The sequence below is a fragment of the Lichenostomus cassidix genome, unplaced genomic scaffold (genome assembly GCF_008360975.1).
Source record: "Lichenostomus cassidix isolate B80296 unplaced genomic scaffold, HeHo_3.0 HiC_scaffold_42, whole genome shotgun sequence".
Taxonomy (NCBI): domain Eukaryota; kingdom Metazoa; phylum Chordata; class Aves; order Passeriformes; family Meliphagidae; genus Lichenostomus; species Lichenostomus cassidix.
In genome coordinates, this window is record NW_028147241.1 from 818,231 (window position 1) to 833,388 (window position 15,158).

The 15,158-nt window shown below is 53.1% G+C and overlaps 1 long non-coding RNA gene and 1 pseudogene across 1 annotated transcript; one reads left to right on the forward strand and one right to left on the reverse strand.

Moving 5' to 3' along the window:
* LOC146424134 (uncharacterized) overlaps window positions 1–15,158 on the reverse strand; it is a 44,088-nt pseudogene that overhangs the window by 18,269 nt on the left and 10,661 nt on the right.
* On the forward strand, window positions 10,097–13,929 carry LOC146424135 (uncharacterized). Its single transcript, XR_014847141.1, has 2 exons — window positions 10,097–10,226; window positions 13,638–13,929. It is a non-coding gene; the product is annotated as an uncharacterized LOC146424135 (long non-coding RNA).

The following is a 15,158-nucleotide window of genomic DNA, read 5'->3' on the forward strand; positions in this document are numbered from 1 at the left end:
CCGATGAGACCTGGGTGCGTAGTGGAGCGGTGACAGTGTCCTCATAAATTCTCAGTTTGTTTGTTAACACGCCCACCTGGTCTTCGCCTTCCCTCCACTGCAGTGTTGCCAGGTAACGAGAGTATATCTCTGGTCCGAGCCGTGCGAATCTTAGCCACATTTGTGAAGTGCACTGGACATTATCTGGGTTCTTGGGGAATCTCTCGTTGTCCGAGAAAATGATCTCTAGCACGGCCAATTCCCTCAGGCATCGGATACCTTGTTCTAGTGTGTTCCATTTTCTTTGGTGCATCTGGAGGTCTTCTTTGCAGAGGTATCTGTCCCGTACACTCGCCAGCAATCGCCGCCAGAGGCTGAGAGTTTCCTGGGTTTTCCCAATCCCCTGGTCAATAACCACATCCTGGGACAGGGATCCCAGTTGCCTGGCCTCACTTCCGTCCAGAATGGCGTCATTAGTGGCGGCATCCCAGATGCGGAGCAGCCAGGTTAAGATGGACTCGTTTGCCTGCCGGGTGAATTCCCTCCGTAGGTCACGCAGCTCCCCCAGGGATAGAGAGCGAGTGATGATCTCCGGCTCTGTCTCTTCTGCTGGGTGAGATGGTCCTGCCGCATCTTCGTCAGTCGCTGTGCGGACTGATTTGCTCTTGGATTTCTTTTTCTGGACGGGGGCAACTGCTACAGGCTTCGGCTGTTCTGATTTGGTAATGGTCTGTGTTGAGACGTCCACTGCCCTTTTGGTTCTCTTCCTCTTTCCTGCTGATTTGCTTTGTTTCTCCTCCTCAAGAAGACAAGATATTGTTCTGATCTTCAGCATGAGGTACACAGTGCTGGTCAAAGAAAACAGAACTAACAAAAAGATTATGCCATCCCTAGCATCCAGAGAGAACTCAATATCCTCAAAAACAGCTGTGCCTGACCTGAAAGGCTGGAAGAAACCGCTCTCTCCTCCTAGCCCCAGAGGGTGGGTGCGATTGCCAAGGAGGTCCCAGACGTAGCAGCTCAGGTTAGGCCAGGCAGACAAAGTCGAGTATATATTCCGGATGGTATTCATTGCCTCACAGGTTACCATGCAATAGGCATAATAAACCAATAGAGCAATTCTCATGCCATTCCCTGGTCGCAACAGGAGCAATATGACGGGTAGATAGTTTCCCATTTGAGGGAAGATATAGAGGGTAAGATACATTACCCACATAGACAGGCTGAGCATCATGGTGATAAGATGTTCTGAGTTTCCCCAGGTCGAGCCTCACGTTGGGCGCCAAAATATGTGTTGGTTTGAAAACAAACCAGTGGGAGATCACAAGTCAAGATTGAAATTAAAAATAAGTGAAATAATACAAGGAAAAGCACTGACAAAGTCAGATACAACCTAACACCTTGTTAGGGTGGTGGTAGCAGTCCAACTGAAGTAGTCCAGTTGAAGTGGTGATCCTGTGAAGGTCTAGTCTCCAGCTGAAGATCCAGTGGTAGCTCTAGTCCTCTGGGAACCCAGTAGACAGGGCTAGCTCAGGCAGTTCCAGGGCCAGGTTATATCCAGGTGGGAACACCTGGCTCCTCCCTCCTCGGCAGAGCATCTCACAATGGGATGAGATAAGTCCATGAGTCACACGGTGGGTCCCTGATGGCCCATTGCCTGTCATGTGGGGTGGGTCATTAGCAAGTGATAATAGCTAACGGATGGCCCTGTGCCTGTCATCCGGAGTGGGTGATAGCAGCTAATGGCCCACAGCTGGTGGTAATAGAATACTTAACTACATCTATATTGCAACCTAGGACAGGGGGGCATGGAGAGGACACCTGGCCCCACAGCACTTGCCCAGCCCTGCCACATGCTCACAGCACCAGACTCCGCTCTCGCTGCTCTGGGCTTTGCTGATCTGGAGCTACTCTCCAGCTGCTGACATGCTTCTCCAGCTGAGGAACGAGCTCCAGCTGCCATTGGGCATACTGCAAAACCTGCTCTTAGACATCAAAACCTATTTTTCTTCTGCAGCCCAAGGAAGGAGTATCAAGCCATCCCTCGGTACTTTGGGATGGGCCAGGGGAGTCCTCACCGCGCAGGTGAGGGGGAGCATCCTGCCTAAGCCCCCTTTCCATCCCCTCCCACCAGGGAGAAAAGCAAAGAGAAAAGCAAGCCAAGGGCCAGGTTCCCCGTGCCCTGGCCAGGGCTGCCTTAGAGTGGCTGAGCAGGAAGAGCTTCCCCAGAAAAGAGGGAGCCAGGACTGCCCATAACAAAACTAGGACAAGGAAGACATCTGACCTTCCGGAAAACGGTGCTATCTTTGGACTATTCCTGAATAGTCACTTGTGGCTAGCACAGGTTTTTCCCATGAGAACATTTTTTTGTGTTTTATGAACAAAGATAAAGTTTGGATGCTGTTGTTACAGTGTGTCGAGATTTGGACAGTTCAGGCCTGGCCAATCAGGCCTAGGGGGAGGTTTCTGACTGACCAATCTGGGTGACCTCTGAAAAGTCTATGTATATGTTGGAGTCAAAATAATAAAGCGCCTTTTCTATGCCACGCTGAGAATACGGGGTTTTCCTTCTCTGCTAGCGGCTCAACAGCGACAGTCACTTGAAGTTATGGGCTCTTTGTTATTTCAGTTCTCAGCTATTCATGTTTAAAAAGTGAAGGGAACTTTGTACATAACTGGGCATTTTCTTAAATTGCTTGCAGAGTAAGGAAATGGTGCCCACGGGGTTGTCCTTGCATGGGCAGCTTTCCGAGGCAGTTGATAAGCGATCCTGTTAAAAGAAGACTGTGTCCTATTGTTTTTAAAACCTTGTCTATTTGTTCAGATTTTAAAAGCTGGAAAAGTGTTTGTACTGGAAAGGAAAAAATAAAGTATGTCTTGCTGAGGTTTCGAGGATCAAAATGACTCGTGTGGCTTGCAGAAGTGGCAGACTAGGAGATGACTTACACTCACACCTAGGGCTCAGGGAAGGAGAAGGTAGTGGCCAGAGTGGAGGAAGAAGGAGCCCAGCAGTGCTTCTGCCTGTTTTGCCTGACTTTCTGACCTCCCGTGAAGGCAGAGTTGGGGATGCTCAGGCTGCAGGAGAGAAGGCCATGGGAAAGCCTCACTGCAGCCATGCAGGACTTGCAGGGACCAAGAGGAAAGATGTGGGGAGAGGAGAAGGGGGAATGACTTTCAACTGCAAGGTGGTCGATTTAGCTTGTCTCTAAGGAAACTGGTATTTTGCACGGAGGGTGCTGAGGCACTGGCCCAGGCTGTGCACGGAGGCTGTGCATGCCTCATCCCTGGGAACATCCAAGGCCAGCTGGGACAGCACTCTGAGCAACCTGCTCTGCTGGGAGCTTGCTCAGCTTGGAACAAGATGATCATCAGGGTCCATCCCAAGGCAAACCATTCAGGGATTCAATCATTCTGTGGTTGCCATGGTCCACAGGGGTGTGGTCCTGGATCTGCTGTCATGTCACAGTTGGTGTTCCAGCTGGGACTGCCATCACCCAGCCAAGGGCACAACACAACCAGTCGCCCCTGTGTGAGCACGTGATTCGCCCTGCTCTGAGAGCACCCCTGCAACCCTGTTTCTCACCCGTTCCCTGATAGTGCCGTCAGTCCTGAACGCTCCCTGCTGCCTGGATTTTGCCATCCATCCCTGCAGGATGCTCCCATTTGTCCCAATGGAGGTACAGTGCCATTCCATGGAGGTGGACACCCCCTGGCAGCCCGGGCGGGCTGGAGCTGTGAGGGGATGCTGTGGGACAGGGACCCCACTGTGAGGTTTTGCTCCATATGCAGGCTGTAAGAGACCATGAAGAGGAGATGGAAATTGACAGAAAGACTGATGAAGAAGAAGAGATGGAGGTAGATCTACAAGAAAACGGAGAGGAAGATATGGAGATAGATGTGGAGGAGATGGAAGAAGGCATGGAGGTGGACAAGGAGGAGGAGATGGAAGATATGGAGGTGGACGAGGAGGAGACGGAGGAAGAGATGGAAGTTGAAATGAAAGATTATATTGAAGAAATGGAAGTCGACGAGAAAGATGAGGAGGAGGACATGGTCTTGGGATGAAGACCGACACAGGCAGCAGGACAGGCACGTGCTCCCCATGCCCTGCCCACAGGCACAGCGGCTCCCCTGCCGTCAGGCTGGGGCTGGGCTGGGTGGCCCTGCTCAGGGACACGGGGACCCGGGGCATCCCTGCATTCTGGTGGCACAAGCACCACCCCCAGCCTGCCCTGCGCTTGCTTTGGGCCACACCAGCCCCGTCCCAGCACCTGGGCCCAGCTCCCAGCCCCAGCCGGGCTCAGTGCTGGCAGCACAGTCCTGCTCTGCCAGCGTGTGCCAGCCTGGGGGCACAGGGAACAAACCCTCAGGGCCTGACTGCAGTGACCGTGCTGCTTGCTTTTCTTCCAGGACTGACGGCGATCTGAGGCATTGATGACACCCTTCTGTACATACGTTTTTGAAAGACTTCTTCAGTCGTTTTTTCTACGTAGATTTTAGAAAGTGTTATCTTCTGTAAATACGTTTAATATGTTGTTTTTAGATAGGTTCTTATGTAAATATGTTCTATAGATTGTTGTTGTTATAAAGATTCTTACAATGTAAAAATGTTCTGGAGTTCATTCTTGTTGCTGCTCTTCTGTAAATAAACAATCTTTATTTTTCACACCCCAGCTCTCTTTCCATTCGCTTTGGGCACATGCAGCATCTGCAGAGTTGTGGTTTGCACTTGCTCCAGGTTGCCTGGCCTGGAGGTGTGTGGGAGCGAGCGCTGTGTTGGGGGTACCTGTGCACAGAGCGGTCCCACTCTGAGCTCCATACATACTTGGTATTTGTAGAGACAGATCCCACCGGGCTCTTTCCCATGGCATTCCATCTGGGAGCAGGGCCCAGCCTGCGTGGCCCTGCAGAGCCTCACCAATGGCACTGCACCAGGTGGCACCAGACACCAGCGCTAAGGAGCACTGGGCTGTGGGCACCCCCTGCTCCCGGGCACCCCGGAGCTGAGGGGAGCTCCCTGAGCCATCACCTGGGCATGGATGCACGCATGCATGCATGGATGGAAGAAGGCATAGATGGAGGATAGATGGAGCTCATCATCAGGCTGAAAGCTTTGCATCACCTGCTGGGGGACTAGGGCTGCTTTGCCGGGCTCAAGCTGTTGCTTGGCTGCTCTGTGTACCCTGCTAAGGCTGGGGGACCAGGGGCTACTCATCTCCCTCCTTTGCATTGCCAGGGAACACCAACTGGAGAGCCTTGCTGTGGCTGGGAAAATGCAACATGTGCCACAGCACCCTCAAGCATCACACAGCTGGGTTCTTGTGGCTTTGGAAGGACAATCAGAAAGCGGTTTTTATGGAGAAGAGCATGAGCCATGAGGGATGGGGACTGCTCTGTGGGTTGCTGGGGCAATGGGTGCTGCACACAGAACACAATGCAACATGAGGACGGCAGGCAATCCTGTGCCCAGAAATTCCCTGCTCCTGGTTATTCCATGGCAGTTTGCAACAAAGAGTTTGCAATTTTGTTGCAAAACGCTGGCATCCAGATCTGTGCTGTGGGAATCCAGCGGGCAGACATGAACTCTCAGCGGGCCATGGCCTCACCAGCGCTGGAGGAGCACGTCTTCATGGTGGAGTCCTTTGGGCAAAACCAGCAAAGCCCCTGCTGCGAAGCCAAGGGGTTCAGTGGTCGTTCTTTGGTAGGTCTGGGCTGAGGGGGAGCAGCTGTGTGGGCAGGCAGGTCATTGGACAAATGTGACACCTGGTGTCCTGCAGAGTGACTTGGATGGCACAGCCTCCCCAGAGCCTGGCAGGCTGCTTTGCAAGAGAAGAAACCTACGGTGGTGGCACCCCGAGAGCTTCTGTTGTCCCAGCATCTGCTAGCAAGTGGTGGGGCAAGGAGAGCTGGGCGGTGCAGGCAGCAGGAGGATGCCTGATGCCCAGTCTGATGCCCAGCTAGGCTCCCAAGGCAAGGTGGGCGGCAGGAATTGTTAGATCCCCTTGCACTGGTTTGGCAGAGTAGTTTGGAGACTGGTATTAATCTTGTTTTTTTAAAATCACATAGCAGAATGGTAATTATTCTTTCTATCAATATATATGTGTGTGTATATATATATATATTTATTTCTGAGAGCCGGGGAGTGATGTTTTTAAATTCTTCTTTTATATGAAGGAATTTCTATCCTGACAATAAACACCCTGAAGATTTGTATGACTTGTCCATCTCCTTTAACTGGGCTGCAGGGCCACAGAAGTACCTCTGTGTCAGAAGTGGCGCCTCTGGCTTTTGCAGCATCTCCTGTGCCCAGGACCCAGACATGCTTTGGGAAAATCTTTGCTCTGTGGCACCCCAGGGTGGAGGGAGCCAGCGTGGCACAGACACTGAGATGCTGTGTCCCCTTGGGCAGGGTTTGCTTTGGGCTCTGTGCTTGTGGGAGCACAGGGAGCTCCGAGCCGAGCTGGGTATGGACCCATGGCCTGGGCAAGGGGCCAATGAGGCTGATTTGGGTTGAATTTTAGGACTCTGGTATTTTACACAGGGGATGGTGAGGCACTGGCCCAGGCTGTGCACAGGGGCTGTGCATGCCTCGCCCCCAGGAACATCCCAAGGCCAGCTGGGACAGCACCCTGAGCAAACTGCTCTGGTGGGAGCTTGCTCAGGTTGCAACAAGATGACCTTCAGAGTCCATTCCAAGGAAGACCAGTCAGGGATTCAATCATTCTGCGGTTGCCATGGTCCACAGGGATGTGGTCCTGGATCTGCTGTCATGTCACAGTTGGTGTTCCAGCTGGGACTGCCATCGCCCAGCCAAGGGCACAACACAACCAGCCGCCCTTGGGTCAGGACGTGCTTCACCCTGCTCTGAGAGCACCCCTGTCACCCTGCTTCTCACCTGTTCCCCGACAGTGCCGTCAGTCCTGAACGCTCCCTGCTGCCTGGATTTTGCCATCCATCCCTGCAGGATGCTCCCATTTGTCCCAATGGAGGTACAGTGCCATTCCATGGAGGTGGACACCCCCTGGCAGCCTGGGCGGGCTGGAGCTGTGAGGGGATGCTGTGGGACAGGGACCCCACTCTGAGGTTTTGCTCCCTGTGCAGGCTGTGAGAGACACCAAGGAGGAGATGGAAGTCGACAGAAAGTTTGAGGAAGAGGAAAGAATGGATATAGATCCAGAAGAGAATGGAGTGGAAGAGATGGAGGTTGACGAGGAGGAGATAGAGGAAGAGATGGAGGTGGATGAGGAGGAGGTGGATGAAGCAATGGAGGTGGACGAGGAGATGGACGAAGACATGGAGGTGGAGGAGGAGGAGACGGAGGAACAAATGGAGGTGGAAACAGAAGATTGTGTGGAGGAGATGGAAGTTGACCAGGAAGATGAGGAGGAGGACATGGTCTTGGGATGAAGAGCGACACAGGCAGCAGGACAGGCACGTGCTCCCCATGCCCTGCCCACAGGCACAGCGGCTCCCCTGCCCACAGGCTGGGGCTGGGCTGGGTGGCCCTGCTCAGGGACACGGGGACCCGGGGGCATCCCTGCATTCTGGTGGATTCACAAGCACCACCCCCAGCCTGCCCTGCGCTTGCTTTGGGCCACGCCAGCCCCGTCCCAGCAGCTGGGCCCAGCTCCCAGCCCCAGCCGGCCTCAGTGCTGGCAGCACAGTCCTGCTCTGCCAGCGTGTGCCAGCCTGGGGGCACAGGGAACAAACCCTCAGGGCCTGACTGCAGTGACCGTGCTGCTTGCTTTTCTTCCAGGACTGATGGACATGCAAGGCGTGGAGGACACCCATCTGTACATACGTTTTGAAAGAGTTCTTCAGTTGTTTTTTCTTCGTAGATTTTAGATAGTGTTATCTTCTGTAAATACGTTTTCTACTTTGTTCTTAGATAGGTTTTTATGTAAATACGTTCTATAGGTTGTTGTTGTTATAAAGATTCTTACATTGTAAATACATGATGGAGTTCATTTTTGTTGCTTCAGCAGAGTAAGTCCAATCACATTTGAAAAAGACTTGGAACCTGGCTCCCACTTCTATACACAGGGCTAGAGCAGACGAGAGGCAGCCTGCATTAAGGCACTAGCTATTATTTCTTTTAGTCCAGAACACTCAAAACCCCAACATCTTCCATCGACGGTTACAAGTGGGTGGGCAGTTTCAGCTGCCAAAGTGCAGCTAGCGGGACTGTCTGCAACACTGGTCATAGCTGAGGTAAAAACAGCTCTGCTAGAGGCTCGTCAATAAATATAACAGTGAACAACCATCACCTTTAGAAACGAGCCAGGCTTTAGAGGACTCTGGTTTGCCATGAACAAGCAGGCTGGAAAAGGTTCTCCACATTGCTGAGCAGCTCCAGCCTTGTCCTACAGAGCTGTTGCACACAGAATCTGCCTCTCCCTGGGAGCCCAGCATGGGCACCCTCCACTGATCAGCTAAAGGGGACTTCACCACTAGGATGAGTGAGGAGGAAATTCAAGAGCCTCCATGCAAGCAACTCTGGCACTTTACAGCAGAGGAACATATTTTTCTATCAGCTCAGCGTTGTAGCTCATGAAGCCTTCCACAGCAGCCAGCCTTTGGCTCCCACACAGTGCCTGTCACCCTCACCAGGCTGTCCCTGCTCTTGTGCACCACACTTCCCTCCCTGATCCCCACAAGTGCATAAAGGAGCAGCTCTGTGCTCCAAGCAGCACAAAGCGGCAGCAGCAGCAGCTCCCAGCAGAGATGCACCTGGCCACCTTTTCTCCCCCAGCAAAAACTGCCTGAGCTGCCTGAAACATGCTTCCAGGCTGGGGAGGACCACAGGCATCTCGCAGTCCACTTGGCCACATCATGCTCCCCTGATGCACTAGGAACTCCTTCCCCTGCCAGAGGAGCATCAACCATCGGCTGTGGGGGCATGGAGAGGACACCTGGCCCCACAGCACTTGCCCAGCCCTGCCACATGCTCACAGCACCAGACTCCACTCTCACTGCTCTGGCCTTTGCTGATCTGGAGCTGCTCTCCAGCTGCTGACATGCTTCTCCAGCTGAGGAACGAGCTCCAGCTGCCATTGGGCATACTGCAAAACCTGCTCTTAGACATCAAAACCTATTTTTCTTCTGCAGCCCAAGGAAGGAGTATCAAGCCAACCCTCAGTACTTTGGGATGGGCCAGGGGAGTCCTCACCGCGCAGGTGAGGGGGAGCATCCTGCCTAAGCCCCCTTTCCATCCCCTCCCACCAGGGAGAAAAGCAAAGAGAAAAGCAAGCCAAGGGCCAGGTTCCCTGTGCCCTGGCCAGGGCTGCCTTAGAGCGGCTGACCAGGAAGAGCTTCCCCAGAAAAGAGGGAGCCAGGAGTGCCCATAACAAAACTAGGACAAGGAAGAAGTCTGACCTTCCGGATAATGGTGCTATGTTTGGACTATTCCTGACTAGTCACTTGAAGCTATGGACAGTTTTTTATTTCAGCTCTCAGCTCTTCCTGTTTCAAAAGTGAAAGGAACTTGGTACAAGACTGGGCATTTTTTAAAGTTGCTTGCAGAGTAAGGAAATGGTGCCCACAGGGTTGTCCTTGCATGGGCAGCTTTCCGAGGCAGTTGATAAGCGATCCTGTTAAAAGACTGTGTCCTATTGTTTTTAAAACCTTGTCTATTTGTTCAGATTTTAAAAGCTGAAAAAGTGTTTGTACTGGAAAGGAAAACAATAAAGTATGTCTTGCTGAGGTTTCCAGCATCAAAATGACTCATGTGGCTTGCAGAAGTGGCAGACTAGGAGATGACTTACACTCACACCTAGGGCTCAGGGAAGGAGAAGGTAGCTGCCAGAGTTGAGAAAGAAGGAGCCCATTCTGAGCTTCTGCCTGTTTTGCTTGACTTTCTGACCATCCCGTGAAGACAGAGTTGGGGATGCTCAGGCTGCAGAAGAGAAGGCCATGGGAAAGACTCACTGCAGCCATGCAGGACTTGCAGGGACCAAGAGGAAATTCAGGGATTCCATCATTCTGTGGTCGCCATGGTCCACAGGGGTGTGGTCCTGGATCTGCTGTCATGTCACAGTTGGTGTTCCAGCTGGGACTGCCATCGCCCAGCCAAGGGCACAACACAACCAGTCGCCCCTGTGTGAGCACGTGATTCGCCCTGCTCTGAGAGCACCCCTGTCACCCTGCTTCTCACCCGTTCCCTGATAGTGCCGTCAGTCCTGAACGCTCCCTGCTGCCTGGATTTTACCATCCATCCCTGCAGGATGCTCCCATTTGTCCCAATGGAGGTACAGTGCCATTCCATGGAGGTGGACACCCCCTGAGAGCCCGGGTGGGCTGGAGCTCTGAGGGGATGCTGTGGGACAGGGACCCCACTGTGAGGTTTTGCTCCCTGTGCAGGCTTTCGAGACCATGAAGAGGAGATGGAAGTTGATAGAAAGATGGATGAAGAGGAAAGCATGGATGTGGACATAGAAGAGAACGGAGAGGAAGACATGGAAGTAGACGTGCAGGAGTTGGATGAGATGGAGGTGGATGAGGAGGAGATGGATGAAGCGATGGAGATGGATGAAGAGGAGACGGAGGAAGGCATGGAAGTCGATGAGGAGGAGATGGAGGAAAAGATGGAGGTGGACATAGAAGAGTATGTTGAAGAAATGGAAGTTGACGTGAAAGAGGAGGAGGAGGACATGGTCTTGGGATGAAGACCGACACAGGCAGCAGGACAGGCACGTGCTCCCCATGCCCTGCCCACAGGCACAGCGGCTCCCCTGCCCACAGGCTGGGGCTGGGCTGGGTGGCCCTGCTCAGGGACACGGGGACCCGGGGCATCCCTGCATTCTGGTGGCACAAGCACCACCCCCGGCCTGCCCTGCGCTTGCTTTGGGCCACGCCAGCTCCGTCCCAGCACCTGGGCCCAGCTCCCAGCCCCAGCCGGCCTCAGTGCTGGCGGCACAGTCCTGCTCTGCCAGCGTGTGCCAGCCTGGGGGCACAGGGAACAAACCCTCAGGGCCTGACTGCAGTGACCGTGCTGCTTGCTTTTCTTCCAGGACTGACGGCGATCTGAGGCGTGGATGCCAGCCTTCTGTATATACGTTTTTGAAAGAGTTCTTCAGCAGTTTTTTCGACGTAGATTTTAGCTAGTGTTATCTTCTGTAAATACGTTTTCTACTTTGTTCTTAGATAGGCTTTTATGTAAATACGTTTTATAGATTGTTGTTGTTATAAAGATTCTTACATTGTAAATACATGATGTGGCCCGTTTCTGTTGCTTCAGCAGAATAAGTCTAATCACGTCTGAAAAAGACTTGGAGCCTGGCTCCCACTTCTATCCACAGGGCTAGAGCAGACGAGAGGCAGCCTGCATTAAGGCCCCAGTTATTATTGCTTTTAGTCCAGAACACTCTGAGCTCCATACACACTTGGTATTTGTAGAGACAGATCCCACCGGGCTCTTTCCCATGGCATTCCATCTGGGAGCAGGGCCCAGCCTGCGTGGCCCTGCAGAGCCTCACCAATGGCACTGCACCAGGTGGCACCAGACACCAGCGCTAAGGAGCACTGGGCTGTGGGCACCCCCTGCTCCCGGGCACCCCGGAGCTGAGGGGAGCTCCCTGAGCCATCACCTGGGCATGGATGCACACATGCATGCATGGATGGAAGAAGGCATAGATGGAGGATAGATGGAGCTCATCATCAGGCTGAAAGCTTTGCATCACCTGCTGGGGGACTAGGGCTGCTTTGCCAGGCTCAAGCTGTTGCTTGGCTGCTCTGTGTACCCTGCTAAGGCTGGGGGACCAGGGGCTACTCATCTCCCTCCTTTCCATTGCCAGGGAACACCAACTGGAGAGCCTTGCTGTGGCAGGGAAAATGCAACATGTGCCACAATACCCTCAAGCATCACACAGCTGGGGTCTTGTGGCTTTGGAAGGACGATCAGAAAGTGGTTTTCATGGAGAAGAGCATGAGCCATGAGGGATGGGGACTGCTTTGTGGGTTGCTGGGGCAATGGGTGCTGCACACAGAACACAATGCAACATGAGGACGGCAGGCAATCCTGTGCCCAGAAATTCCCTGCTCCTGGTTATTCCATGGCAGTTTGCAACAAAGAGTTTGCAATTTTGTTGCAAAACGCTGGCATCCAGACCTGTGCTGTGGAAATCCAGCGGGCAGACATGAACTCTCAGCAGGCCATGGCCTCACCAGCGCTGGAGGAGCACGTCTTCCTGGTGGACTCCTTTGGGCAAATCCAGCAAAGCCCCTGCTGCCAAGCCAAGGGGTTCAGTTGTCGTTCTTTGGTAGGTCTGGGCTGAGGGGGAACAGCTGTGTGGGCAGGCAGGTCATTGGACAGATGTGACACCTGGTGTCCCGCAGAGTGACTTGGATGGCACAGCCGCCCCAGAGCCTGGCAGGCTGCTTTGCAAGAGGAGAAACCTACAGTGGTGGCACCCCGAGAGCTTCTGTTGTCCCAGCATCTGTTAGCAAGTGGTGGGGCAAGGAGAGCTGGGCGGTGCAGGCAGCAGGAGGATGTCTGATGCCCAGTCTGATGCCCAGCTAGGCTCCCAAGGCAAGGTGGGCGCAGGAATTCTTAGATCCCCTTGCACTGGTTTGGCAGAGTAGTTTGGAGATTGGTATTAATCTTGTTTTGTTTTATAATCACATAGCAGAATGGTAATTATTCTTTCTATCAATATATATGTGTGTGTGTATATATATGTATATTTATTTCTGAGAGCAGGGGAGTGCTGTTTCGAAACTCTTCTTTTATATAAAGGAATTTCTATCCTGACAATAAACACCCTGAAGATTTGTATGACTTGTCCATCTCCTTTAACTGGGCTGCAGGGCCAGAGGTACCTCTGTGTCAGAAGTGGGGCCTCTGGCTTTTGCAGCATCTCCTGTGCCCAGGACCCAGACATGCTTTGGGAAAATCTTTGCTCTGTGGCACCCCAGGGTGGAGGGAGCCAGCGTGGCACAGACACTGAGATGCTGTGTCCCCTTGGGCAGGGTTTGCTTTGGGCTCTGTGCTTGTGGGAGCACAGGGAGCTCTGACCTGAGCTGGGTATGGACCCATGGCCTGGCCAATGTACCAATGAGGCTGATTTGGGTTCAATTTTAGAACTCTGGCATTTTACACTGAGGGTGCTGAGGCACTGGCCCAGGCTGTGCACAGAGGCTGTGGATGCCTCACCCCTGGGAACAGCCCAAGGCCAGCTGGGACAGCACTCTGAGCAACCTGCTCTGGTGGGAGCTTGCTCAGGTTGCAACAAGATGACCTTCAGAGTCCATCCCAAGGAAAACCATTCAGGGATTCAATCATTCTGTGGTTGCCATGGTCCACAGGGATGTGGTCCTGGATCTGCTGTCATGTCACAGCTGGTGTTCCAGCTGGGACTGCCATCGCCCAGCCAAGGGCACAACACAACCAGTCGCCCCTGTGTCAGCACGTCCGTTGCCCTGCTCTGAGAGAAACCCAGCCGCCCTGCTTGTCACCTGTTCCTTGACAGTACCGTCAGTCCTGAACGCTCCCTGCTGCCTGGATTTTGCCATCCATCCCTGCAGGATGCTCCCATTCGTCCCAATGGAGGTACAGTGCCATTCCATGGAGGTGGACACCCCCTGGCAGCCCGGGCGGGCTGGAGCTGTGAGGGGATGCTGTGGGACAAGGACCCCACTCTGAGGTTTTGCTCCCTGTGCAGGCTGTGAGAGACACCGAAGAGGAGATGGAGATAGATACAAAGATTGATGAAGAAGAGAGCATGGAGATTGATATAGAAGACAACGGAGAGGAAGAGATGGAGGTGGACGTGGATGAGATGGAAGAGATGGAGGTGGACATGGAGGACATGGAGGAAGAGATGGAAGTTAATGTGGAGGAGGAGGAGGAAGAGATGGAAGTGGAAATGGAAGATTGTGTTGAAGAGATGGATGTGGACCAGGAAGATGAGGAGGAGGACATGGTCTTGGGATGAAGACCGACACAGGCAGCAGGACAGGCACGTGCTCCCCATGCCCTGCCCACAGGCACAGTGGCTCCCCTGCCCACAGGCTGGGGCTGGGCTGGGTGGCCCTGCTCAGGGACACGGGGACCTGGGGGCATCCCTGCATTCTGGTGGATTCACAAGCACCACCCCCAGCCTGCCCTGCGCTTGCTTTGGGCCACGCCAGCCCCGTCCCAGCAGCTGGGCCCAGCTCCCAGCCACAGCCGGCCTCAGTGCTGGCGGCACAGTCCTGCTCTGCCAGCGTGTGCCAGCCTCGGGGCACAGGGAACAAACCCTCAGGGCCTGACTGCAGTGACCGTGCTGCTTGCTTTCCTTCCAGGACTGATGGACATGTGAGGCGTGGATGCCACCCTTCTGTATATATGTTTCGAGAATGTTCTTCAGCAGTTTTATCTACGTAGATTTTAGAAAGTATTATCTTCTGTAAATACGTTTCATGCTTTGTTGTTCGATAGGTTTGATGTAAATACGTTCTATAGACTGTTGTTGTTATAAAGATTCTTACATTGTAAATACATGATGGAGTCCATTTTTGTTGCTTCAGCAGAATAAGTCCAATCACATTTGAAGAGCACTTGGAGCCTGGCTCCCACTTCTATCCACAGGGCTAGAGCAGACGAGAGGCAGCCTGCATTAAGGCACTAGTTATTATTGCTTTTAGTCCAGAACACTCAAAACCCCAACATCTTCCATCGACGGTTACAAGTGGGTGGGCAGTTTCAGCTGCCAAAGTGCAGCTAGTGGGACTGTCTGCAACACTGGTCACAGCAGAGGTAAAAATAGCTATGCTAGAGGCTCGTCAATAAATATAACAGTGAACAACCACCACCTTTAGAAAGGAGCCAGGCTTTAGTGGTCCCTGGTTTGCCATGAACAGGCAGGCTGGAAAAGGTTCTCCACATTGCTGAGCAGCTCCAGCCTTGTCCTACAGAGCTGTTGCACACAGAATCTGCCTCTCTCTGGGAGCCCAGCATGGGCACCCTCCACTCATCAGCCAATGGGGACTTCATCACTAGGATGAGGAGCAAATTAAAGAGCCTCCATGGAAGCAACTCTGGCACTTTACAGCAGAGGAACATATTTTTCTATCAGCTCAGCATTGTAGCTCATGAAGCCTTCCACACCAGCCAGCCTTTGGCTCCCACACAGTGCCTGTCACCCTCACCAGGCTGTCCCTGCTCTTGTGCACCACACTTCCCTCCCTGATCCCCACAAGTG